General features: G+C 39.2%; 1 protein-coding gene across 3 annotated transcripts in view; it reads right to left on the bottom strand.

Annotated features, from left to right (window-relative positions):
* lsamp (limbic system associated membrane protein) overlaps positions 1–26,693 on the bottom strand; it is a 1,017,468-nt gene that overhangs the window by 67,332 nt on the left and 923,443 nt on the right. The gene's annotated exons all lie outside the window — the stretch shown is intronic.

The raw sequence follows: 26,693 nt of genomic DNA on the forward strand, positions 1-26,693 counted from the left end.
GAGAACATCGACGATAAAGTTCGCAACTTTTGGTCGCTGATAAAAAAGCCTTGCCTGTACCGGAAGTAGCAGACGATATGCGCGTGACGTCACAGGTTGTGGAGCTCCTCACATCTGCACATTGTTTACAATCATGGCCACCAGCAGCAAGAGCGATTCGGACCGAGAAAGCGACGATTTCCCCATTAATTTGAGCGAGGATGAAAGATTTGTGGATGAGGAAAGTGAGAGTGGAGGACTAGAGGGCAGTGGGAGCGATTCAGATAGGGAAGATGCTGTGAGAGGCGGGTGGGACCTGATATTCAGCTGGGAATGACTAAAACAGTAAATAAACACAATACATATATATACTCTATTAGCCACAACACAACCAGGCTTATATTTAATATGCCACAAATTAATCCCGCATAACAAACACCTCCCCCCCTCCCGTCCATATAACCCGCCAATACAACTCAAACACCTGCACAACACACTCAATCCCACAGCCCAAAGTACCGTTCACCTCCCCAAAGTTCATACAGCACATATATTTCCCCAAAGTCCCCAAAGTTACGTACGTGACATGCACATAGCGGCACGCACGTACGGGCAAGCGATCAAATGTTTGGAAGCCACAGCTGCATGCGTACTCACGGTACCATGTCTGCGCATCCAACTCAAAGTCCTCCTGGTAAGAGTCTCTGTTGTCCCAGTTCTCCACAGGCCAATGGTAAAGCTTGACTGTCATCTTTCGGAAATGTAAACAATGAAACACCGGCTGTGTTATCCAGCACAACACCTGCCGCAATACACCGCTTCCCACCTACAGCTTTCTTCTTTGCTGTCTCCATTGTTCATTGAACAAATTGCACAAGATTCACCAACACAGATGTCCAGAATATTGTGGAATTTTGCGATGAAAACAGACGACTTAATAGCTGGCCACCATGCTGTCCAAAAATGTCCACTACAATCCGTGACGTCACGCGCAGACGTCATCATACCGAGACGTTTTCAGCAGGATATTTCGCGCAAAATTTAAAATTGCACTTTACTGAGCTAACCCGGCTGTATTGGCATGTGTTGCAATGTTAAGATTTCATCATTGATATATAAACTACCAGACTGCGTGGTCGGTAGTAGTGGGTTTCAGTAGGCCTTTAATTCACAGTTTTGAGTAGGGTTGTACGGTATTAGTATAGTACCGCGATACTAATGAATCATTTTCGGTACGAAAAGTACCGGTCCTAACAAACACCATTGGTGGATCTACACCTGACATCCACTGTAATGATACCAAGTACAGCAGCGTATCTAGTCGACACTACTATGATTACGTCAATATTTTTTGGCATCACAACATCTTCTTTTGTTTTTTTTAAATTTATATTATGTTTATAAACTCAGGAAACATGAGGACTTTGAATATGACCAATGCATGATCCTGTAACAACTTGGTATCGGATTGATACCCAAATTCGTGGTATCATCCAAAACTAATGTAAAGTATCAAACAACAGAAGAATAAGTGATTATTACATTTTAACAGAAGTGTAGATAGAACATGTTAAAAGTAAGTAAGCAGATATTAACAGTAAATGAACAAGTAGATTAATAATTAATTTTCTACCACTTGTCCTTAATAATTTTGACAAAATAATAGAATGGAAAATGACACAATATGTTGTTGCATATGTCAGCAGACTAAATTAGGAGCCTTCATTTGCTTACTTACTGTTTAAAGACAAGTTGTCTTGTATGTTCACTATTTTATTTAAGGACAAACTTGCAATAAGAAACATATGTTTAATGTACCGTAAGGTTTTTTGTTAAAATAAATCCAATAATGCAATTTTTTGTGGTCCCCTTTATTTAGAAAAGTACCGAAAAGTATAAAAAATATTGGTATCGGGACAACACTAGTTTTGAGTAATTAAAGAACATTGTAATTAGAGGTGAAATAATTATTTGAGTAATTTGAGTACCTCAATTACAAAAAAATTATTGAAAAATGTTCTCTGCCTTGAGGTATCATTTATCTAACGGTATAGCTAATAGAACGATATTACGGCTAGCTAGAGATGTGAAGTTCGTGAACGAACGAGTCTTTTGAATGGCTTTTGAAAGTGAACAATGAGAACCGATTCGCAGTTGCGATCCGTCTGCAATTGCTCACGCTGCTTGTGTGTGCCCGCCCGACTGGTGACTCAAAAATGAGTCAGAGGAAACAAATCAGCATTTAGATTCATTTTTCTGCTTCATTGTTCTGATGTGGATATATATGTTAAGTCCAAAGCGTACGCACACCAGTAAGGGTAGAATAATTACCTTGATTTTATTCTAATTTCATTCAAGCTTTTTGTATACATAAATGCATTTTCTTCTCACATCTCATTTGTGTATTTTAGGTTTTTTTTAGGTGAGGGAAAATTCAAAAGAATGACATCACTGTCAAAGCATGGAGATATGACTCCGCTCTATGGAATGTTTACAATGAAAACAGAACAAAATTGAAAATAAAGTCAATATTTCAGAATAACGGTACCTGGAAATTGATACGGGCACTCAACGGTACCAATGTTTGGTACTTTTGATTGTGTAAATAAATACTAATTGTTTTTCTTATCATAATGTCTCATTTTGTATTGCAACATTTAAAAAAGGGCCGATTATGATAACTGCTGTCTAGTTATAATATCTTAGTATCATTTGCAAATATGACACTAAGTTACAATTGCAGCTGCAAGTTGAAGACGTTATATGGCAGTAATGTATATGTTTATGGTGTGTTGGTCATTTCAGTCCATGCTTTCTCATGTTTCGCCATACAAAGTGTTAATACTGTAAGCATTGTACTAACTACGCACGAGCTGTTTGATTGTAACGTCCATATTAGTTGTAGTTTTCAATAAGACATTTGAAAGTGTTGGAATTGCTTATGCTAATCAGTAGCATGTTAATAGTATAGCCAATGTTGCGTTCTGGTCACGCTGTCGCGGTGTGTTGTGTTTCCAAGGAAGTGAAAGGAGCAGCGTACGGATAAGAATAGTCTTTTTAATCCTCAAGCAAGGCAAAAATACAAAGAAAGGACCGCGTCGCTGGGAAAAGCGCACATGAAGCTCAAGGCTTACTAAGCCCAGCATAATAAACTAAGACTAATATAGAAGTCGTCGCAAAAAGCTAACAAGGAACGTAACAGTAGTAATAAGCAAAACAACAAACCAGAAACGCAAACTGTCACATAAGGCAAACAATGGAGCCGCACAATAAGGCAGGATGACACCGGTATATAAAGGGCCGTGATTAGTGGCTGCAGCAGGTCGGGACACTAATCACTAAACAGAAACTGGTGATCCGCGCATCGAGCAACCGCAACGTAAACAAAGGAAAGAGCGCTGAAACAGACTTAAATATAGAAGAACTATACCGAACACAAAACAAGACGTGACTTTTGGTGACAGGTCATGACTGCCAATGTATATTAGCCTCAAGCTAAGGCATGTGTGGAAAAGTGGAGCCTTACTTAAATTATGCTGGATGTTTTTTGAGTTTCTTTGTTGGCATTAAAATTTGCAACAATAGTTCGAGGTAGTTTGGCATTTGGCGATCCCGCCAGCAAAATGAGGGCGGACTCAGCCAAACTACCTCTAACTATTGTTGCAATTTTAATGTGGCTGCCTATTGTAAAAGGTAACATTATCCTGCCCTCCCTAATTTAGTTTGCTAAACATGTAAACAGTCTTTTAAATTAGAGATGAAAGAAACAACTTGAGGTGGTTTATTTATATTATTCACAATGAAGTCAGTGTAAAACTAAGCACACTAGAAAGTACATTAGGGAAAGTACGTTCGGCTGAATGCTAACGTACAGTATAATGGACCAGCTGATTGAGAGATTAACCAAAATTAGCATGGCCTAATGCAGGGGCACATATCAACAAATCTTCACACATTCATACTTACGGCAAATTCTCAGTCTCCAGTGGACCCAACGTGCATATTTTTGTAATGTGGGAGAAAGCTGAAGTGCCATATTTTTCGGACCATAGGGCGCACCGGATTATAAGGCGCACTGCCAATGAGCAGGTCTATTCAGGTCTATTTTCACACAGAAGGCGCACCAGATTAAAGGGGTCATATTAAGATTTTTTTCTTAAATTTCAAACACTTCCTCGGGGTGTATATAACATGTAAGGGTGGTTATTTGGTCAAAATGTTGCATGTATATATTCATTTCACCCACTCTGTACATTTTGCACAGAGTGTATAGAGTGTACATTGTACAGAGAGTATAGAGTGTACACTGTTCTCTTCCACACCTTTCTTTGCACTTCTATGTTTTTTATATTTTTATATATTTACACATTGTTTTCTTGCATGCACACATCGCACTGTATGGAATTGGCCTCAATCTCGTTACCCTGCGTAATGACAATAAAGCTGATTCTGATAGATGATGTTTTCCACAACCCACTACACAGGTAGTTTTTAGCGCTTTCATAGCGAGTCTACTGACAGATATAAACAAGAACTTTACGCTACTTTATATTAGAAATGGCAACAGCGTAGGATGAATGCCCCATGACAAGAAGATAGAGAAAAACAAGAAGCTTATCGACTCTGGTGTCGGCACGGACTATGGCGAATGCGTGCAAATTTTCAGGACTTATGCAGATCCCAAATAGACATCAGCAGATACCAGAAGGTAAGAAAAGTTGGTTTTGCATAATATTGCGAAACAAAACGCCAGATAATATGTCTGCTAATAGGTGCCATTTTTGCGGTCCTTATACACACACACACACCACAATAGTATGTTGAAGCACAGTACGTCTGACTATGGTAGCCGTAATGCTCCGACATTCCATCAAGCGGTGCGGCTTAATAGCTTACCAAAGTCATACTAAAACATTTTGACGGATTTTTGAGCGCCATGTGTCATATTCTATATTCTCAAAGGAGCATTTAAAGTTTGGTGTTGTTTACTGGCGTCATCTTGCAGTCTACACGTATCTTTTATGTGTGACTGCCGAATACTGGTCACACTTATCATTATATCATGTACCAAATAAAATAGCCTCGAGGTCGTTAAGCACAACTAGAATTATTCCGTACATTAAGCGCATCGGGTTATAAGGCCATACTTGCCAACCTTGAAACCTCCGATTTCGGGAGGTGGGGGGCGGGGGGCGTGGTCAGGGGTGGGACGGGGCGTGGTTGGGGGCATGGTTAAGAGGGGAGGAGTATATCGACAGCTAGAATTCACCAAGTGAAGTATTTCATACATATACATATATATATATATATGTATATATATATATATCTACATCCTGAAAATATGCAAACAAAACTGTGTTTAGATAGTTGATACTTCAAACTTGCATAAATAAATACTAAGGAATATAACATAACTTGGCTTCTGAGAGCTTCAAAATGTAATGAATAAAATGCTAAAGTTGTTGACAAACAAGCAAGTATTTTAATAATTAAATATGGTCATTTTAAATAAATTATTATGATAATTTAAAATTAATTATTTCAAATATGTTTATTTTAATGTATAATTCTATGGCTGGATGTAATAAGGAGTCAGAAAATATACAAATAAAAATACAATTAATTTTGATGTTTTTAGCAAAATATAGTAAAAATGTATTTCGTTTTTTTTTTTTGAATTAATAAATATGTTTATTTTTAGGTAAGATAAACATAATAATACAATTTATCTCCAGTCTGGATGATTTAGTTCTTGTCACCCTGTTGTCCTCCCGTTGTGAAAAAAGGCTGTCCTCACTCAGGTCCGCATGGAGCTGGAGGGTGCGTGGCCTCCAGCTCCGGCTGAAAATCGGGAGATTTTCGGGAGAATATTTGTCCCGGGAGGTTTTCGGGAGAGGCGTTGAATTTCGGGAGTCTCCCGGAAAATTCGGGAGGGTTGGCAAGTATGTATAAGGCGCACTGTTGATTTTTGAGAAAATGAAATTTTAAGTGTGCTCTATAGTCAGAGAAATACAGTACTCAGAAAACCCACACGGGCACGGAGGTTCTCCCACACAGTCATGTCTAAACTGAGGTTCGGAGATTGCACACAGCATAAAGTTAAACATCTTGTCAGTAGTAATATCAAATGAGGGAGGGTAGTTTACACAGGCTTGATTAGGAAATGCATGAATGAACTTGAAATACTTTTCTCTTCAACTTTCTCTCCTTACTTTTGCTGGGTGTCAACTGCGTTTAGGTGCATGGCCAGCTGTATGGCTCCTGACAGGTGATTCAGATGTGCAGTTTTTTGTGTGTTTTTTTCCCCCCAAAACAAAGCATTGAAGAATATTTTCATGATACTTGAGACGTTTTTAAAATGTATTGTAGCCAATAGTACGTAAATAATAGAATATACACAGTATATCTACTCATACAATATATTACTTAAATTTGGTTTCATGTAAAAAAAAAAAAACATAACAAAACATATTTTTTTAGTGTGGCAGCTTTTATTTTGCTGTGGCGGTACGTCACGATCACTTACATGTAGGGGAAACCCTGAACTTTATATGAAGTAATACACAGTTTTTGATATGATGACCAGGCGAACAGCAGGGCTCCAGACAACCAGCTGCCTGGTGATTACATCCCAGGTGCTGATCTTCATAATGACAGATGTTGCTTCATTAATGATTACATAAATTACAATATTTTCAGGTGCTCAAAATCATTACATTTTTTTATTTTTTATTTTTTCCCTGAAAGGCTTTAAAAGCCATGAAGAGTTGGCATTGTTAAGATTAACATCATAGCGGATCTATGCAAAATAAAATAATTATCACCAGTATTGTAAATATTGAATTTGAATATATAAAATAAACATATCAGGCTATCATTACATTGTTACCTTACATTGTAAAGCAGCAGCAACAAAGACGAGTGAAGAATATTCATTTTGTGAACATAGATTTATCTAAAAGTCCTTATTCTCTGCCTTTTTTTTTTCAAACATGCATTTAAATTTGACATTCTATGAGCCGTGCAGCTTTTTCATAAAGATCATCATCAAAAGATGCACATTTTTAGGCATTTTTTCGTGGTCGGGTGGGGCGGGGGCGTGGTTGGGGGCGGGGCTAGAATATATATATATATATATATATATATATATATATATATATATATATATATATATATATATATATATATATATAAGAAATACTTGACTTTCAGTGAATTCTAGCTGTATATATATTTATTTTATTATATATATACATATATATATATATATATATATATATATATATATATATATATATATACATATATATATATATATATATATATATATATATATATATATATATATATATATATATATATATATATATATATATATATATATATATATATATAAATGAAATAAATACTTGAATTTCAGTGTTCATTTATTTACAGATATACACACACACAACACTCATCTACTCATTGTTGAGTTAAGGGTTGAATTGTCCATCCTTGTTCTATTCTCTGTCACTATTTTTCCAACCATGCTGAACACCCTTTCGCAGGTACACAGAAAGGTTTCGAGTACCACCAAAAAAACTGAATGTCTGAAGACAGTATAAAAATCTGTGTTAAAGGTGTACAAATACTGTTTGTATAATAAGCATGTTATTTTTTTTTACAAATGAGGGTTAAGAGTTCAGCACAAAAAAAAAAGAAAAAGAATGTGGCTTAAGTACAGTTTTTTAATTGAGCTGCTGCATTTTTTGGTTGGGTTGTTTATTTATTTTGAGTAACTTCTATACATTTCTAAAAGGGCAATAATGTAATAGAGTTATCTATGTTTGTCTGTTGCCATCTCCTGGTGAATGTTGGCTATAGCATACTGGGGTTACTTTTTGGTTGGCAAACGATTTACGTGGTGTTGCGCACCTGACGTCACTCAGGTCCGCATGGAGCTGGAGGGGGCGTGGCTTCCAGCTCCGCCTGAATTTCGGGAGATTTTCGGGAGAAAATTTGTCCCTTGAGTTTTTCGGGAGAGGCGCTGAATTTCGGGAGTCTCCCGGAAAATCTGGGAGGGTTGGCAAGTATGCCCTGGACAAGTCGCCACCTCATCACAGGGCCAACACAGATAGACAGACAACATTCAAACTCACATTCACACACTAGGGACTATTTAGTGTTGCCAATCAACCTATCCCCAGGTGCATGTTTTTGGCGGTGGGAGGAAGCCGGAGTACCCGGAGGGAACCCACGCGTAGTTTAAGCATTATTCACAGACAAATCTGATTGGCGAAAATGACTCTGACTGACTATAAAGTTGGTAAGGGCAGATGAGAGCAGTGGCGTGATCGCGCCATCGTGAAATTCTGTAGAGACCGATAATTAGGACTTAACTTGCCTGAGACTTAAAGGTTATGACTTGAGGTTTGCAGATGACTGATTTACGCCCATCTCTGTTAATTACTGTGAGTAGAATCCCAGCATTGCGACCACAGTCTGTCCACAGCGCAGGGAGGATAAGCAGAGAAGAACACATTGCCTTTTTAATTAATAACAATGCTAATAAAGATGTATGTTGCCGTCAGGTTCTACATCGCCCTGTATAGCGATCACTTCAAGTGATAATGACTCAGTTTGTTAATTACCTGCAAATCCCTTGACTACTGTAAGAAGACATCTTCATTCTTCTGTAGAATAACTGACAGATCAGACAAACTGTTAGACACGTTGTCATTCATTTAGTAGCCTACAGGGGCTAAATCAATGCTTATTTAAAGAAATCCTCTAAACGGATACATCTTCAAATATATCGTGTCTTTTAAATCACAAAAATATTTCGTATTAAGTTGCTAAACCCTGTGTCTCACCCAGTCTTAAAAAAAGTATATTCATCGCTCGTCATACTTGCCAACCTTGAGACCTCCGATTTCGGAAGGTGGGGCGGGGGTGGGGGCGTGGTTAAGAGGGGAGGAGTATATTTACAGATAGAATTCACCAAGTCAAGTATTTTATATATATATATATATATATATATATATATATATATATATATATATATATATATACTGTATATATATCAGAAATACTTGACTTTCAGTGAATTCTAACTATATACAGGTAAAAGCCAGTAAATTAGAATATTTTGAAAAACTTGATTTATTTCAGTAATTGCATTCGAAAGGTGTAACTTGTACATTATATTTATTCATTGCACACAGACTGATGCATTCAAATGTTTATTTCATTTAATTTTGATGATTTGAAGTGGCAACAAATGAAAATCCAAAATTCCGTGTGTCACAAAATTAGAATATTACTTAAGGCTAATACAAAAAAGGGATTTTTAGAAATGTTGGCCAACTGAAAAGTATGAAAATGAAAAATATGAGCATGTACAATACTCAATACTTGGTTGGAGCTCCTTTTGCCTCAATTACTGCGTTAATGCGGCGTGGCATGGAGTCGATGAGTTTCTGGCACTGCTCAGGTGTTATGAGAGCCCAGGTTGCTCTGATAGTGGCCTTCAACTCTTCTGCGTTTTTGGGTCTGGCATTCTGCATCTTCCTTTTCACAATACCCCACAGATTTTCTATGGGGCTAAGATCAGGGGAGTTGGCGGGCCAATTTAGAACAGAAATACCATGCTCCGTAAACCAGGCATGGATAGATTTTGCGCTGTGTGCAGGCGCCAAGTCCTGTTGGAACTTGAAATCTCCATCTCCATAGAGCAGGTCAGCAGCAGGAAGCATGAAGTGCTCTAAAACTTGCTGGTAGACGGCTGCGTTGACCCTGGATCTCAGGAAACAGAGTGGACCGACACCAGCAGATGACATGGCACCCCAAACCATCACCCAACCATGCAAATTTTGCATTTCCTTTGGAAATCGAGGTCCCAGAGTCTGGAGGAAGACAGGAGAGGCACAGGATCCACGTTGCCTGAAGTCTAGTGTAAAGTTTCCACCATCAGTGATGGTTTGGGGTGCCATGTCATCTGCTGGTGTCGGTCCACTCTGTTTCCTGAGATCCAGGGTCAACGCAGCCGTCTACCAGCAAGTTTTAGAGCACTTCATGCTTCCTGCTGCTGACCTGCTCTATGGAGATGGAGATTTCAAGTTCCAACAGGACTTGGCGCCTGCACACAGCGCAAAATCTACCCGTGCCTGGTTTACGGACCATGGTATTTCTGTTCTAAATTGGCCCGCCAACTCCCCTGACCTTAGCCCCATAGAAAATCTGTGGGGTATTGTGAAAAGGAAGATGCAGAATGCCAGACCCAAAAACGCAGAAGAGTTGAAGGCCACTATCAGAGCAACCTGGGCTCTCATAACACCTGGGCAGTGCCAGAAACTCATCGACTCCATGCCACGCCGCATTAACGCAGTAATTGAGGCAAAAGGAGCTCCAACCAAGTATTGAGTATTTTACATGCTCATATTTTTCATTTTCATACTTTTCAGTTGGCCAACATTTCTAAAAATCCCTTTTTTGTATTAGCCTTAAGTAATATTCTAATTTTGTGACACACGGAATTTTGGATTTTCATTTGTTGCCACTTCAAATCATCAAAATTAAATGAAATAAACATTTGAATGCATCAGTCTGTGTGCAATGAATAAATATAATGTACAAGTTACACCTTTTGAATGCAATTACTGAAATAAATCAAGTTTTTCAAAATATTCTAATTTACTGGCTTTTACCTGTATATATATATATATATATATATATATATATATATATATATATATATATATATATATATATATATATATATATATATAAATAAGAGAAATACTTGAATTTCAGTTTTCATTTATTTACACATATACACACACATAACACTCATCTACTCATTGTTGAGTTAAGGGTTGAATTGTCCATCCTTGTTCTATTCTCTGTCACTATTTTTCTAACCATGCTGAACACCCTCTCTGATGATGCATTCTGCTTCGTCTCCTTGTTGTGTGCGCAGTTGTGCACTGCACTCTCTAAAAGCCCTAGATGTTATTGTCACATATGCATGCACAGTAGATGGCAGTATTGTCCTGTTTAAGAGTGTCACAACATTGCTGTTTACGGCAGACGAACTGCTTTACGGTAGACGAAAACGTGACTGCTGTTGTTGTGTGTTGTTACCGCGCTGGGAGGACGTTAATGAAACTGCCTAACAATAAACCCACATAAGAAACCAAGAATTCGCCCTCATCATTCTACAGTTATTACGTGATTGGGCAGGCACGCTGTTTATATTGTGGGAAAGCGGACGTGAAAGTAGGCTGTCGACACGTCACTCAGGTCCGCCTGAATTTTGGTAGAAAATTTGTCCCGGGAGGTTTTCGGGAGAAGCGCTGAATTTCGGGAGTCTCCCGGAAAATCCGGGAGGGTTGGCAAGTATGTCGCTCGTCCTCCAGGCTAGATCCACGCTGAGGATTTTCATGACTCCAGGCTTTGAATAAAGTGCTTAGAGACCGGAAAGAAAGTGCTGAGCTCGTGTACTTGTGTACGGAGGAGTGTGACTTTTAACAACGTGAGCAAGCTCTCCATTGCACAGTCAGACCCATCGGTGAATTCATCAGGTTGGCAACATTTCTTGCCAAAGTACACTTATTGCACAATCTTGAACCAGCTGCATCTCATTCTCATTATAAAGCATTTGAGAATAGAAATTATGAACGGAGAGCAATTATGACCAACCTGCTCGAGCTGGGCATCCAACAGTGATACCTCAGTTTTCATTTGTATTCTGTTCAAAAGGGGCCGTTGAAAACCAATTTGTAAGAAAAAAATGATGTCCATCCATCCATTTTCTACCGCTTGTCCCTTTCGGGGACATTCCGCGGAAGGCGGGGTACACCCTGGACAAGTCGCCACCTCATCACAGGGCCAACACAGATAGACAGACAACATTCACACTCACATTCACACACGAGGGCCAATTTAGTGTCGCCAATCAACCTATCCCCAGGTGCATGTCTTTGGAGGTGGGAGGAAGCCGGAGTACCCGGAGGGAACCCACGCAGTCACGGGGCGAACAGGCAAACTCCACACAGAAAGATCCCGAGCGCAGGATCGAACCCAGGACCTTCGTATTGTGAGGCAGACGCACTAACCCCTGTACCACCGTGCTGCCCGAAAAAAATTATGTAAATCCGATTATTCTCCCAAAAGTGTTAACCCAAACCACTTTTTCTAGTGAATAATTCTAGTTTTAAATGGAAAAACAGAATTAATAACCTGAAGCTGAACTAATTTTCAAGGCAATCTGAGCAGCCGCTGCAGACATTTTAAACTGGCAGGCAGCATTTGTAGCTTTTATAGCGCAAGTCAATTTTATCTCTGACATCAAGGTGACTGCGCAAAACTACTAAAGACAGCTGGTCAGCGCCATATCACCATTGATTGTTTGGCTACACTTACTTTGGATATATTTTACTTTGGAAACATGAAGTCTAAGGCTCTCGATGACTTTGATTGGACTATTACTGTATGATGGATACAACTTTATGACGAGTTATTTGTACAACATTTCAAGAAAAGTACAGTGACACGGTTTGTCAGTGACAGTGACAACATGTCCTGATATTGCTAAAATCAAGAAAACATATAAAACAAGAAGCATAAATAAAATAGATTATTTTGTTACGGCTCAAGCACCTGCCCCCACACATTCTGCTGTGCGCCCTGTTTAATCTGTGATCAACACACCTGATGAGGACTCCACTTCCTTCTTAAGCCAACACGTCCTGCGTTCCAGTGCCAGAACGTAGCTACTTGTACCTGTACAGTAAGCCTTAAACGTCTCGAGCTTTCCTCGCCTATATTCTTCCTCGCTCTCCGTGTTTCCCCTCCTCTGTGCTCATCGTGTCTTGTCCTGTGTCGTCATCCTGCAGCTCCTCGTCGTTCCCTGGTTTCAAGCTGTGTGTCTCGTCTCCCCGGATTCCCTTTGGACTTCCTGCTGCCTCCCCAGATCTCGACCTCCCGCCTGCCCCCGGACTACGACACCTCCCTCCAGCCCCTGACCACTTGCCTGTCCCCGTATCCCCGAGCCTGCCTTGCCCTTTCTGGACTTTCGCATCTTTCTCAACACACACCTTCAACACCTCCCGGTAACACTCAACATATAATCGCTTCACATAGTCACACCACATGTATTTCGATTAATTACACAAATCCTTTTATTGTGTTAATAAATACGCTGCGAGCTAAGCGACGTCTCTGTCTCCGTGCTGTCTCTTTCTCCACTGTACCGTTACAGGGTTAGTGTCAATACACACAGCAAAGATTGCACAGATGTGGTATAAAACAAATAAACCTACGGTGTAGCTTTATCGCCCACTGCTTGTCAAATTCAGTGCTACATGTATTTAATAGTTTTGATCGTTAAAACAGACAAAAACAACACAATCACGAATAGAAAAGAAATCGCAAAGACAGAACTTTCAACAAATTCATACTTTGTTGTCCAGCCGCTGTTAAACGTTTGATTTTCACAATTTATTTTGATTTTTTTCAAGGTCGATAGTGCGGCATATTCTTCTACTCACTCACTGCTGCTTCATTGTGACACATATGCTTTGCTGTTGCCCCCTGCGGGGTGGCGGGAGTACTGCATACATGATCGACCCAGTTTTGAATGGTTTCAAAGAGCCTATTTGGGTGATATTCTGCGGGCCAAATGAAAAGCCTTGGCGGGCCGCCAGTTGAATAGGCCTGACTTACAGTATAAACACTTTGTAGGGCTAAAAAAAAAAAAAGGCTGCCACATTCAACTTTATGGCAAAAACTACTTCCTGGGTATGGCAACACACTGTTGTCTATACACTACTGCCATGTAGGGTTGTACGGTATACCGGTATTAGTATAGTACCGCGATACTAATGAATCATATTCGATACTATACCGCCTCTGAAAAGTACCGGTCCGCCACCCCGCCGTCGTCGTCACGTCGTGTCATTGCTGGTTTACGAGCAGGCAAGCATGTTCCACAGTGCACAATCACGGAGTACTTACAAACAGACACAGTGTGTAGACAGAAAAGGGAGAACGGACGCATTTTGGCTTAAAAACTAACATTTGATGAAGTTATAACACTGAAATGCCCTCAGGAAGAGGTGCTTTAAGACATGGCTAGCTCGCGAACGGCCAAAGTCCAGCCCCAGTCGGCAGTGTTTTAGCTACTTCTAAATCACTAATCCTCGCCTCCATGGCGACATATATAGTACGTTTCTTACAAGTATCATCCCTGCAGGACGAGGAATAGCTAAACATGCTTCACTACACACTGTAGCTCACCGGCATCAAAAACCATTGGTGGATCTACACCTGACATCCACTGTAATGATACCAAGTACAGGCGCGTATCTAGTCGATACTACTAGGATTACATCGATATTTTTTGGCATCACAACATCTTCCTTCATTTCTTTTAAATTTATATTATGTTTATAAACTCAGGAAATATGTCCCTGGACACATGAGGACTTTGAATATGACCAATGTATGATCCTGTAACTACTTGGTATCAGATTGATACCCACATTTGTGGTGTCATCCAAAACTAATCTAAAGAATCTAAACAACAGAAGAATACGTGATTATTACATTTTAACAGAAGTGTAGATAGAACATGTTAAAAGAGGAAGGAAGCAAATATTAACAGTAAATGAACAAGTAGATTATTTATTTATTTTCAACCACTTGTACTTAATAATGTTGACAAAATAATAGAATGATAAATGACACAATATGTTACTGCATATGTCAGCAGACTAATTAGGAGCCTTTGTTTGCTTACTTACTACTAAAAGACAAGTTGTCTCGTATGTTCACTATTTTATTTAAGGACAAACTTGCAATAAGAAACATATGTTTAATGTACCATAAGATTTTTTGTTAAAATAAAGCCATTAATGCATTTTTTGTGGTCCCCTTTATTTAGAAAAGTATCGAAAAGCATCAACATAATTTTGTTACCAGTACCGGTACCAAAATATTGGTATCGGGACCATTGGCGTTGTTAGGCCTATTTTAGGGGGGCTCAAGCCCCCCTAAAATATTCTTAAACCCCCCTAAATAATTTGGTGGTTTTTTTTGTTTTTTTTACAAATACATGCCGACATATTCATCATAAAGTGGCCCGAATATGAGTTTAAATAAATAATCATATAACCTGTTATTATTCACTCAGTTTCCCCTCACTTCGTAGTGTAAGGTAGAGAGTCTCTTTAATGCGTCGGTATCCAATCCATTCCACTTGTTCATATAGAAAATGCCCACATCACTCAAATTCCAGTCCGCATTTTCTCTGCGACCTTGCTTGCGGTCCTGCAGGTGTACGAAGCACATTATCTTCCTTTACAATGAGTGAAGCTGCACGAAACCTTGTGTGTGCAATTGTAAATAATTTAGTTTTTAAGTTTTGTGTTTCTTGTAGAATCTATATAAAGTAATATACATTAGCCTATTGTTAAAATAATGAAAAAAACATCATTAAATATATTTGTTTTATTGTATTGTTACATTAATAGCTGTTGTATTATTATAGGATGGCTTGTTAAACATTTCATAGGATTTTCAGAGGGAGGAAAAACCAAGATATTTAATATAAAATGTAAAATGAATAAATACATAAAAAGAAAAAGAAAAAAAATGGTTAAAAGCCATCGTCCCGGGGAGCATTTCATTTCGCCCCGTGCATTTTTTAAAAATAATAATAATAACAATGAATCATTTCTAAGTCTTTGTTAGCCGTTTGTGAAGTTTTGTGCTTGTGCGTAACGTTCGCTCGCATCCTGTGCATCTCCTGGGGGCTAAGCCCCCCCTGTCCTTAAAAGCTAGTGACGCCCCTGATCAGGACAACACTACTGCCATCTAATGTCTTCAAATTGCAACTGCATACAAAGTTGACGATATAACTCAAAACAGTACTTGCAAATGTAAAAAAAAAAAGAAAAGTTAACACGATTCGAATGGGAAAGGTACCCATCCCTATACACACCTACAACATTGTCGCAATGAAGACCTCTATACCACTCGCCCTTTGTCTCATTCCCTGCTGAGAGCCACACACGAGCTGCATGTATGTGATGCATTGTCCTTGTCAGAGAGCAAGGCGAAGAGCAGCAACAACAAAATACCCATCTGAGGGAGATGTGAGGATTGTCGATAGATAAGTAATAAACGAATGAGCGCCACAAAAGACGAGGAGAAAGATTGTCCAGACGAGGTGATAATCCAGGGGAGGACTTGTACTGAGCCCTGTCTTGGAACATGGCCGACAGTGCTGCGGCCCGGGTTAGGCGGGATGTCAAGGGCACTCAGCATCAAAACTCTGAACGCATGCGCTGCCAAGAACGATTCCAAAAGGGTTATGACTTCAATATTCAGCTGTATCATAGAGCATAATAGTTTGGGCTGTGCTCCAAATCAGTTCATCTGTGCAGATGCCTCGCTTGCACTGTTATAGATTCTGAGCTTAGTCATACTCTCGCGGAGTCTTGCTCAAGGACACTGGCATGGCTGCTGCTGATGGACACTTTAACAAGGGCTGAGAGATTCAAACTGTTTTCCAACTATGAGGCGGTCTTCACAGAATTGAGATGACGTTTAACTGATTATGACTTAAATTTAAATGGTCCGTGTCTTCTTTATTTACATGTCCAGATTAATGTTGTAACGATACCAGTATTTTGGTACAGGTACCCGTACTAAAATAATTTTGATACTTTTCGGTACTTTTCTAAATAAAGAGGACCACAAAAAAATTGCATTATTGGCTTTATTTTAACAAAAACATCTTACAGTATATTAAACATATGTTTCTTATTGCAGTTAAGTCCTTAAATAAAATAGTGAACATACAAGACAACTTGTCTTTTAGTAGTAAGTAAACAAACAAAGGCTCCGAATTAATCTGCTGACGTATGCAGTAACATATTGTGTCATTTATCATTCTATTATTTTGTCAACATTATTAAGGACAAGTGGTAGAAAATGAACTATTAATCTACTTGTTCATTTACTGTTAATATCTGCTTACTTTCTCTTTTAACATGTTCTGTCTACACTTCTGTTAAAATGTAATAATCACTTATTCTTCTGTTGTTGGATACTTTACATTAGTTTTGGATGATACCACACATTTGGGTATCAATCCGATACCAAGTAGTTACAGGATCATACATTGGTCATATTCCAAGGCCTCATGTGTCCAGGGACATATTTCCTGAGTTCATAAACATAATATACTTTTTTTTTTAAACAAAAGCAGTTGCTGTGATGCCAAAAAATATCAACGTAATCATTATGTATGGACTAGATACGTGCCTGTACTTGATATCATTACAGTGGATGTCAGGTGTAGATCCATCCATGGCATTTGTTTACATTTTGACTCCGGTGAGCTACGGTGTGTAGTGAAGCATGTTTAGCTATTCCTCGTCCTGCAGGGATGATACTTGTAAGAAACTTACTTTATTTGTCGTCGTGGAGACCAGGATTAGTGATTTAAAAGTCGCTAAATCACTGCCGACGGCGGATGGACTTTAGCCGCTAGCTAGCTAGCCATGTCTTAAAGCACCTCTTCCTGAGGGCGTTTCAGTGTTATAACTTCACCTTTATTGTTAGTTTTTAAGCCAAAATGCATCCGTTCTCCCTTTTCTGTCTACACACTGTGTCTGCTTGTAAGTACTCCGTGATTGTGTGCCACCGAACATGCTCGTCTGCTCGTGAATCCAGCAATGACACGACGTGACTTTGACGGGGGCGGGTGTGGGACCGGTACGTTTCAGAGATGGTATAGTACCGAAAATGGTTCATTAGTATCGCGGTACTATACTAACACCGGTATACCGTACAACCCTAGTCCAGATGTGTCTTTGCTTGAGTGTATCAAATGTCCAAAACTTGTTCATTTATTGTGGGAATGTCAGAGAATAAAAGAGTTATGGTTGAAAACAACAAAAGAAGCAATCATATTCCTTAATATAAACATCCCAATGCATACTTGCCAACCCTCCCGGATTTTCCGGGAGACTCCCGAAATTCAACGCCTCTCCCGAAAATCTCCCGAAATTCAGGCGGACCTGAGTGACGTGTCGACAGCCTGTTTTCACGTCCGCTTTACCACAATATAAACAGCATGCCTGCCCAATCACGTTATAACTGTAAAATGATCTAGGGCGAGTTCTTGGTTTCTTATGTGGGTTTATTGTTAGGCAGTTTCATTAACGTCCTTCCAGCGCGGTAACAACACACAACAACAGCAGTCACGTTTTCGTCTACCGTAAAGCAGTTCGTCTGCCGTAAACAGCAATATTGTGACACTCTTAAACAGGACAATACTGCCATCTACTGTACATGCATATGTGACAATAACATCTACGGCTTTTAGAGAGTGCAGTGCACAACTGCGCACACAACAAGGAGACAAAGCAGAATGCATCATCAGAGAGGATGTTCAGCATGGTTAGAAAAATAGTGACAGAGAATAGAACAAGAATAGACAATTCAACCCTTAACTCAACAATGAGTAGATGAGTGTTATGTGTGTGTATATGTGTAAATAAATGAAAACTGAAATTCAAGTATTCCTCTTATATATATATATATATATATATATATATATATATATATATATATATATATATATATATATATATATATAAAATAAAATAGATATACATACATATATATATATATATACACATATATATATATATATATATATATATATATATATATATATATATATGGCTAGAATTCACTGAAAGTCAAGTATTTCTTTTATATATATATATATATATATATATATATATATATATATATATATATATATATATATATATATACATATATATATATATGAAATGCTTGACTTGGTGAATTGAATTCTAGCTGTAAATACACCCCTCCCCTCTAAACCACGCCCCTAACCACGCCCCCCACCACGCCCCCCCCCACCACCACCCCCACCTCCCGAAATCGGAGGTCTCAAGGTTGGTAAGTATGTCCCAATGACACTGCAAACTTGTATTCTTGGGGATCTCCCTCAATTTAGTAACGTGTCATCAAAGAGTAAAAATGCATTTCTTTCAATATGCATCATAACAAAAAGGGTAATATTAAAAAAATGGATAGATGTTGATAGCCCAACACATTCCGACTGGTATACACACGCTATGGAGATGATATCAGTAGAAAAAACTGCATTTAGTTTAGATAATAATGAGTCATATATTGGAATATGGGATCCATTATTTAAATTTGCTTTAACTAAAAAAAAAATGTCCAGTTGTGTCCCCCTTAGCATTAAATGACTCTAATAGACCAAAGAGGTAAGATGCACAACTGGCTATATATTAACTCAGGTGTTTCTATAAATAATGATAAGAATGACTGTCTATCTTCATACAAAAAACCCTGTTCACACCTTGTACCCATTTATTTCTTTATTTCCCTTTCCTTTATTCCTTCCCTCCTTGCCTGGGGATGGCAAAGCTCCGCATGGGTCCTTTCTGTGCCAACAATATATTTATTACACCCGTCTGGCTTTGATTTTGGCGGCCTTAACGGTGCCTACCGAGGAACTGACCGGCGGCTCTATCCTCTGCCTTACTGTGCTCAGCGGGAAGCCACCGTGCCACCACCACCACCCAGGAGAGTATCTGTCTGACCTTTTACAGTTGCATTATTCCTGACTGGTTCAAAAATGAAGCAATGGATTCTGGCACTGGATCAGCAGTGTGAACAGTAACATCTCACATAGGCTGTACTAATATTTTGGAAATAGTATTGGATACAATTATGTTTGCACCTTCCAGCGCTTTTCTATACAACTTGTCTTTTTTGCGGTCCTGGGTGAGCTGGAGCCTATGCCAGCTAGAGACATAGCTGGCATAGGCACAGTGGGGACTGAAGTCAGGCAAGCCAATCATATCATTTTATATTTTACTTTATTTAAATTTTTATGATTATTTTCCTGTCCCTCCAATGTTTAAAATGTTTGCATATACTGTAGTAATGATGTAATGATTGACTTTGATGGTACAAGAAAAACGGGGTGATGTAACAACTAGGAATGTGCCGATTTTCTCGAAAAAGTGATCGCCAATGCTGATTAATGCCTTTTAATGCGAATCACAAACGCTGATCCCCTCTGGCTAATATTGTATTTATTTTTAGACCACCGGCTGACAAGATAGCAGCTAATTGTGAGTCCCCACTGTGTGGAGATGCTTCCCTAAGTTATTAATGATCTCCTCCATTATGGCAATTAAACTACATTTCTTAGTACAGTAGGACGGGGATTCATATGGCCCCATTCCTCAAGGTTCACCTGACCTATGAATCGTAATGAATTGGGGGGGGCGAGGGATGTCGAGTGGCGCTGTCCATAATTTTCAGCAGACTGCATTGCAAAATATATATAATGTAATACAATATAAGGGACAAGCGGTAGAAAATGGATGGATGGATAATATAATAGTTAAAAATATATTATAATATAGTAATTTAATATATCAGTATATATTATATACTGTATATATAATATGTAAATATTACATATATGTTATATTTTATATTGCTACTATGGTACATTTTCTTGTCTACTTAATACCTGCATTATCCTTTCTATCCTTACCCTTTCCATCCTTTGAAACTGAGCTACTGTGTGGAACAATTTCCCTTGTGGATCAATAAATAGAGATGTCCGATAATATCGGACTGCCGATATTATCGGCCGATAAATACTTTAAAATGTAATATCGGAAATTATCGGTATTGTTTTCAAAAAGTAAAATGTATGACTTTTTAAAACGCCGCTGTACGGAGTGGTACATGGGCGTAGGGAGAAGTACAGAGGAGTTGCGTCTCCCAGTCATACTTGCCAACCCTCCCGATTTTCCCGGGAGACTCACGAAATTCAGTGCCCCTCCCGACAGTCTCCCGGGGCAACCATTCTCCCGAATTTCTCCCGATTTCCACCCAGACAACAATATTGGGGGCGTGCCTTAAAGGCACTGCCTTTGCGTGCCGGCCCAATCATATAAAATCTACGGCTTTTCACACACACAAGTGAATGCAAAGCATACTTGGTCAATAGCCATACAGGTCACACTGAGGGTGGCCGTATAAACAACTTTAACACTGTTACAAATATGCGCCACACTGTGAACCCACACCAAACAAGAATGACAAACACATTTCGGGAGAACATCCGCACCGTAACACAACATAAACACAACAGAACAAATACCCAGAACCCCTTGCAGCACTAACTCTTCCGGGACGCTACAATATACACCCCTTGCTACCCCCTACCGAAACCCTGCCCCCCACCAACTCCGCCCACCTCAACCTCCTCATGCTCTCTCAGGGAGAGCATGTCCCAAATTCCAAGCTGCTGTTTTGAGGCATGTTAAAAAAAAATAATGCACTTTGTGACTTCAATAATAAATATGGCAGTGCCATGTTGGCATTTTTTTCCATAACTTGAGTTGCTTTATTTTGGAAAACCTTGTTACATTGTTTAATGCATCCAGCGGGGCATCACAACAAAATTAGGCATAATAATGTGTTAATTCCACGACTGTATATATTGGTATCGGTTGATATCGGAATCTGTAATCAAGAGTTGGACAATATCGGAATATTGGATATCGGCAAAAAAGCCATTATCGGACATCTCTATCAATAAAGTTAGTCTAAGTCTAAGTCTAAATCTAAGTCTAAGTCTAAAATGATTACTCCCTTGCCCTCTCCTCTCACGCAAGATCCACCCAGAAATGGGGTCATATGAATCTATTCCCCAATGTATCTATCATTATCATGTAGCATTATCACTGGAGGACGAGGCTCAGCGTGTTACACACAGAGAGCAAGCAGGATCAAGCATGCTAATAGCTAAACTAGGTGATAAGCTGGCTAGAAACAACAAAAGACATGGGCTGAGTGAACTTTAATAAGTGGAGATGCAACAATAGCAGGAATTAAGCAGTTATTAACAGGAAATAAACACATAGGTTAATAAGAGTCTAGAGAAAGGATAATTTGACAACAACAGTTGTTATTTGTTTTAGCATTGTCGCAGTCAATACACAACGTGCACGAGGACCATACATCGATCCATAAATTGGTGGCGTCAACACCGAGGGTAACATCAGTATGTGATCGATACTAAAATGATTAGTTCAAGATTTTTATTTTCTCAAAATATTTTTTTTTATCATTTTTGTTCCTGTTTACAAGTTCAGAGGATAAGTCTTAGGACTTTGAGGGTTTGACAGTTTTTTGATTTTGTCTAGGTTTTGTCAGGACTTGGACTTTGGCGTGGTTTGTTCTCCCGTGGTGCAAATGATTTGGATCAGACATGGCGTGAAGGTGAATACATTTGAATTCTAACTCAAAAATGTACAAACGAAAGGCGCGCACAATGGCGGAGGTAAAAAATTTGGCTAATGAAAACAAAACTTGCACAAAGGCAGAAACTGTGAACAATGAAACAAACACTTACTTGGCATGGGACTGTGAACATGGCATTATGCAGAGTGATGATAAAGAGTGTGATGTTGCCAGACAGACAGCCTGGCAACTCGAAGCTTAAATAATAGTGACATGATTAGTGAAAACAGGTGCGTGACTCAAAACGTGAAACAGGTGCGTGACAGGTGAAAACTAATGGTTGCTATGGTGACAAAACAAACAAAAGTGCACAAAAAGTCCAAAAAACAAAACCGAACATGACTAAAACAAAACATGATCACACAGACATGACAGGTTTTGGGTACTATTGACTTTGTTTTGCTCAAACAATTGTGTGTAATAAAAGAGAATAACAAACGAGTTACAAGATTCTGTTGATATTGTTAAACTGTCAGTAGCACTCACGATAAAAACATTGAAACATGTAATATGTATTAACACTATTATTTTTAATACAGATCACATGTGTGATTGGTATCAGTACCGGAATCGGCCGATCTCACTCATGGATGATCGTTATCGGCAGCATAAATCCCTGATCAAAACATTTCCAGTGACAACCATGCAGTATACTGATAGATAGTACAGTATCTGCGCTCTAATCTTAAAACTGCTTATGCATTTAACTGAACTAAAGATCAGATTTAATGTGCATGTAAATCTGTGATAGTTGTGCACACAGCCCATATGCATATTACTTATTCAAATTTAAATGAACGTCTATTAAAAAAGTAGAGGTGAGTTTCCCTTAAGTCTCCAGAAAGACACCTAATCCTGAAGTTTCATTATTCATGCAATGTTAACTAGCCTGCAGGCTGCAGACGGAATACAGGATTTAAAGCAGATGGTGATGTGAGCCAAATCTTGAAATTCCATTTATCTCCACAGAAGTGTGACGTGGAAGGGTGATGGAATATGCAGTTTGTATCACTAGTATACAGCAACAAGGCATCCCACACGTTGGGGTCTGTGTGACGTAGGGATATATGAGCATGTTCATGTATATGCAGAATATATGCTGATGATCAGAACACCCACAATACAGGGAAGAGGAGATGCAGATATAATAATTTAGCACTTGCAATGTGATTTATTAAGAATGAAATTGTTTTGCGACCGCTCTTTAGAATGTTTGAAATGTTCATGCAAACTGGCACAGTTACGCACAAAGGGTTGTGAGAAAGGAGGCGATCACGCTGCAAAGACAGACCATGGAGAGAAAATCCCTCCGTCCTAAATATTAGACATACCGTATTTTTCGGACTATAAGTCACAGTTTTTTTCATAGTTTTTTCCTTTTTTAGGATGCATTTTGGGCAGGTGCGACTTATACTCCGGTGCGACTTATAGTCCGAAAAATACGGTACTATCTATTCAGCAATATAATTTTACAGTTGTTGGGCAATTAAAGGGGGTGAGTAAAACACATTCAATTGATTTTTTTTTTTTTAGTTGTTTTTGGGATTTACAAAAACCAAAACCAGTGAAGTTGGCACATTGTGTAAATCGTAAATAAAACCAGAATACAATGATTTGCAAACCCTTTTCAACCTATATTCAATTGAATAGACTGCAAAGACAAGATACTTAACGTTCAAACTGTAAAACGTTGTTATTTTTTGCAATTATTAGCTCATTTGGATTTTGATGCCTGCAACATGTTTCAAAAAAGCTGGCACAAGTGGCAAAAAAGACTGAGGAAGTTGATGAATGCTCATCACACACTTATTTTGGAACATCCCACAGGTGAACAGGCTAATTGGGAACAGGTGGGTGCCGTGATTGGGTATAAAGCAGCTTCCATGAAATGCTCAGTCATTCACAAACAAGGATGGGGCGAGGGTCACCACTTTGTGAACAAAAGCGTGAGCAAATTGTCGAACAGTTTAAGGACAACTTTTCTCAACGAGCTATTGCAAAGAATTTAGGAATTTCACCATCTGTGGTCCGTAATATCATCAAAAGTTTCAGAGAATCCGGAGAACTCATTGCACGTAATCGATGATATTACGGACCTTCGATCCCTCAGGCAGTACTGCATCAAAAAGCGACATCAGTGTGTAAAGGATATCACCAAATGGGCTCAGGAACACTTCAGAAGACCACTGTCAGTAACTACAATTCGTCGCTAACTTCTGAAAGTGCAAGTTAAAACTCTACTATGCAAAGCAAAAGCCATTTATCAACAACACCCAGAAACGCCGCCGGCTTCGCTGGGCCCGAGCTCATCTAAGATGGACCGATGCAAAGTGGAAAAGTGTTCTGTGGTCTGACGAATCCACATTTGTAATTGTTTTAGGAAACTGTGGACATTGTGTCCTCCGGAACAAAGAGGAAAAGAACCATCCGGATTGTTATAGGCGCAAAGTTGAAAAGCCAGCATCCGTGATGGTATGCGGGTGTATTAGTGCCCAAGTCATGGGTAATTTACAGATCTGTGAAGACACCATTAATGCTGAAAGGTACATACAGGTTTTGGAGCTACATATGTTGCCATCCAGGCAACGTTATCATGGACGCCCCTGCTTATTTCAGCAAGACAATGCCAAGCCATGTGGTACAACAGCGTGGCTTCGTAGTAAAAGAGTGCGGGTACTAGACTGGCCTGCCTGTAGTCCAGACCTGTCTCCCATTGAAAATGTGTGGCGCAATATGAAGCCTAAAATACCACAACGGAGACCCCCGGACTGTTGAACAACTTAAGCTGTACATCAAGCAAGAATGGGAAATAATTCCACCTGAAAAGCTTCAAAAATGTGTCTCCTCAGTTCCCAAACGTTTACTGAGTGTTGTTAAACGTAACACAGTGGTAAAAATGCCCCTGTGCCAACATTTTTGCAATGTGTTGCTGCCATTAAATTCTAAGTTAATATTTATTTGCTAAAAAAAAAATCAGTTTCTCAGTTTGAACATTAAATATCTTGTCTTTGCAGTCTATTGAATAGAATATAAGTTGAAAAGGATTAGCAAATAATTACCTTCTGTTTTTATTTTTACGAATTACACAATGTGCCAACTTCACTGGTTTGGTATAAAACACTTCTATTTACAAACGTTTAGATATAAAAAACTTTTAGATTGAGCCAAATGAGCCTCCGTGTGAGAATCATCTCTCTCTGCGTACGAACACTTAATTCATCCATTTTGTGCTACGCCTGCAAGCAAAAATCAGGGCACAGCATTTTAGTGAAGGAGGCGGATCCCTCCTCATTTCTTGTTGCACATTGCAGTACACTACCAGTCACTCACTACTCAGTGCGTCAGAGTGTGTGCCTTTTTTTCTGTGTTTTTTCGCCTTTTGACAGGTTTTGTCAATTTCTCCAACTCAATATGAGTCCCAAAAACTTAACAGACCCGCATGGAGAGAAGGAAGGAATCGCCATAGAGTTGAAAAAATACTATTTGCGAGGAGTACATTAATGGCGCACACAAGTATGGACAAATCCACAAAGCAGGCTTTGTACTACAGTACGTTTTAATTGTGATGAGACCAGCTTTTTCTGAAAAGACGATGCCAGAGCAGACCTATTTCACAGGGAGGACAAGACCCTACCTGTCTATCTGTTGGTGAATCTTTTGCAATTTGTTCAATGAACAATGGAGACAGCAAAGAAGAAAGCTGTAGGTGGGAAGCGGTGTATTGCGGCAGGTGTTGTGCCGGATAACGCACCCCCGCCGTAGAATGCACCCTCTGACTGTTGTGCCGGATAACACAGCCAGTGTTTCATTGTTTACATTCCCGAAAGATGACAGTCAAGTTTTACCATTGGCCTGTGGAGAACTGGGACAACAGAGACTCTTACCAGGAGGACTTTGAGTTGGACACGCAGACGCGGTACCGTGAGTACGTATTCAGCTGCGGCTTCCAAACATTTGATCGCTTGCCCGTACGTGCGTGCCGCTATGTGCATGTCACGTACGTAACTTTGGGGAAATATATGTGCTGTATGAACTTTGGGGAGGTGAACGGTACTTTGGGCTGTGGGATTGAGTGTGTTGTGCAGGTGTTTGAGTTGTATTGGCGGGTTATATGGACGGGAGGGGGGAGGTGTTTGTTATGCGGGATTAATTTGTGGCATATTAAATAAGCCTGGTTGTGTTGTGGCTAATTGTGTTCATTTACTGTTTTAGTCATTCCCAGCTGAATATCAGGTCCCACCCGCCTCTCACAGCATCTTCCCTATCTGAATCGCTCCCACTGCCCTCTAGTCCTTCACTCTCACTTTCCTCATCCACGAATCTTT

The sequence above is a fragment of the Nerophis lumbriciformis genome, linkage group LG30 (genome assembly GCF_033978685.3).
Source record: "Nerophis lumbriciformis linkage group LG30, RoL_Nlum_v2.1, whole genome shotgun sequence".
NCBI lineage: Eukaryota > Metazoa > Chordata > Actinopteri > Syngnathiformes > Syngnathidae > Nerophis > Nerophis lumbriciformis.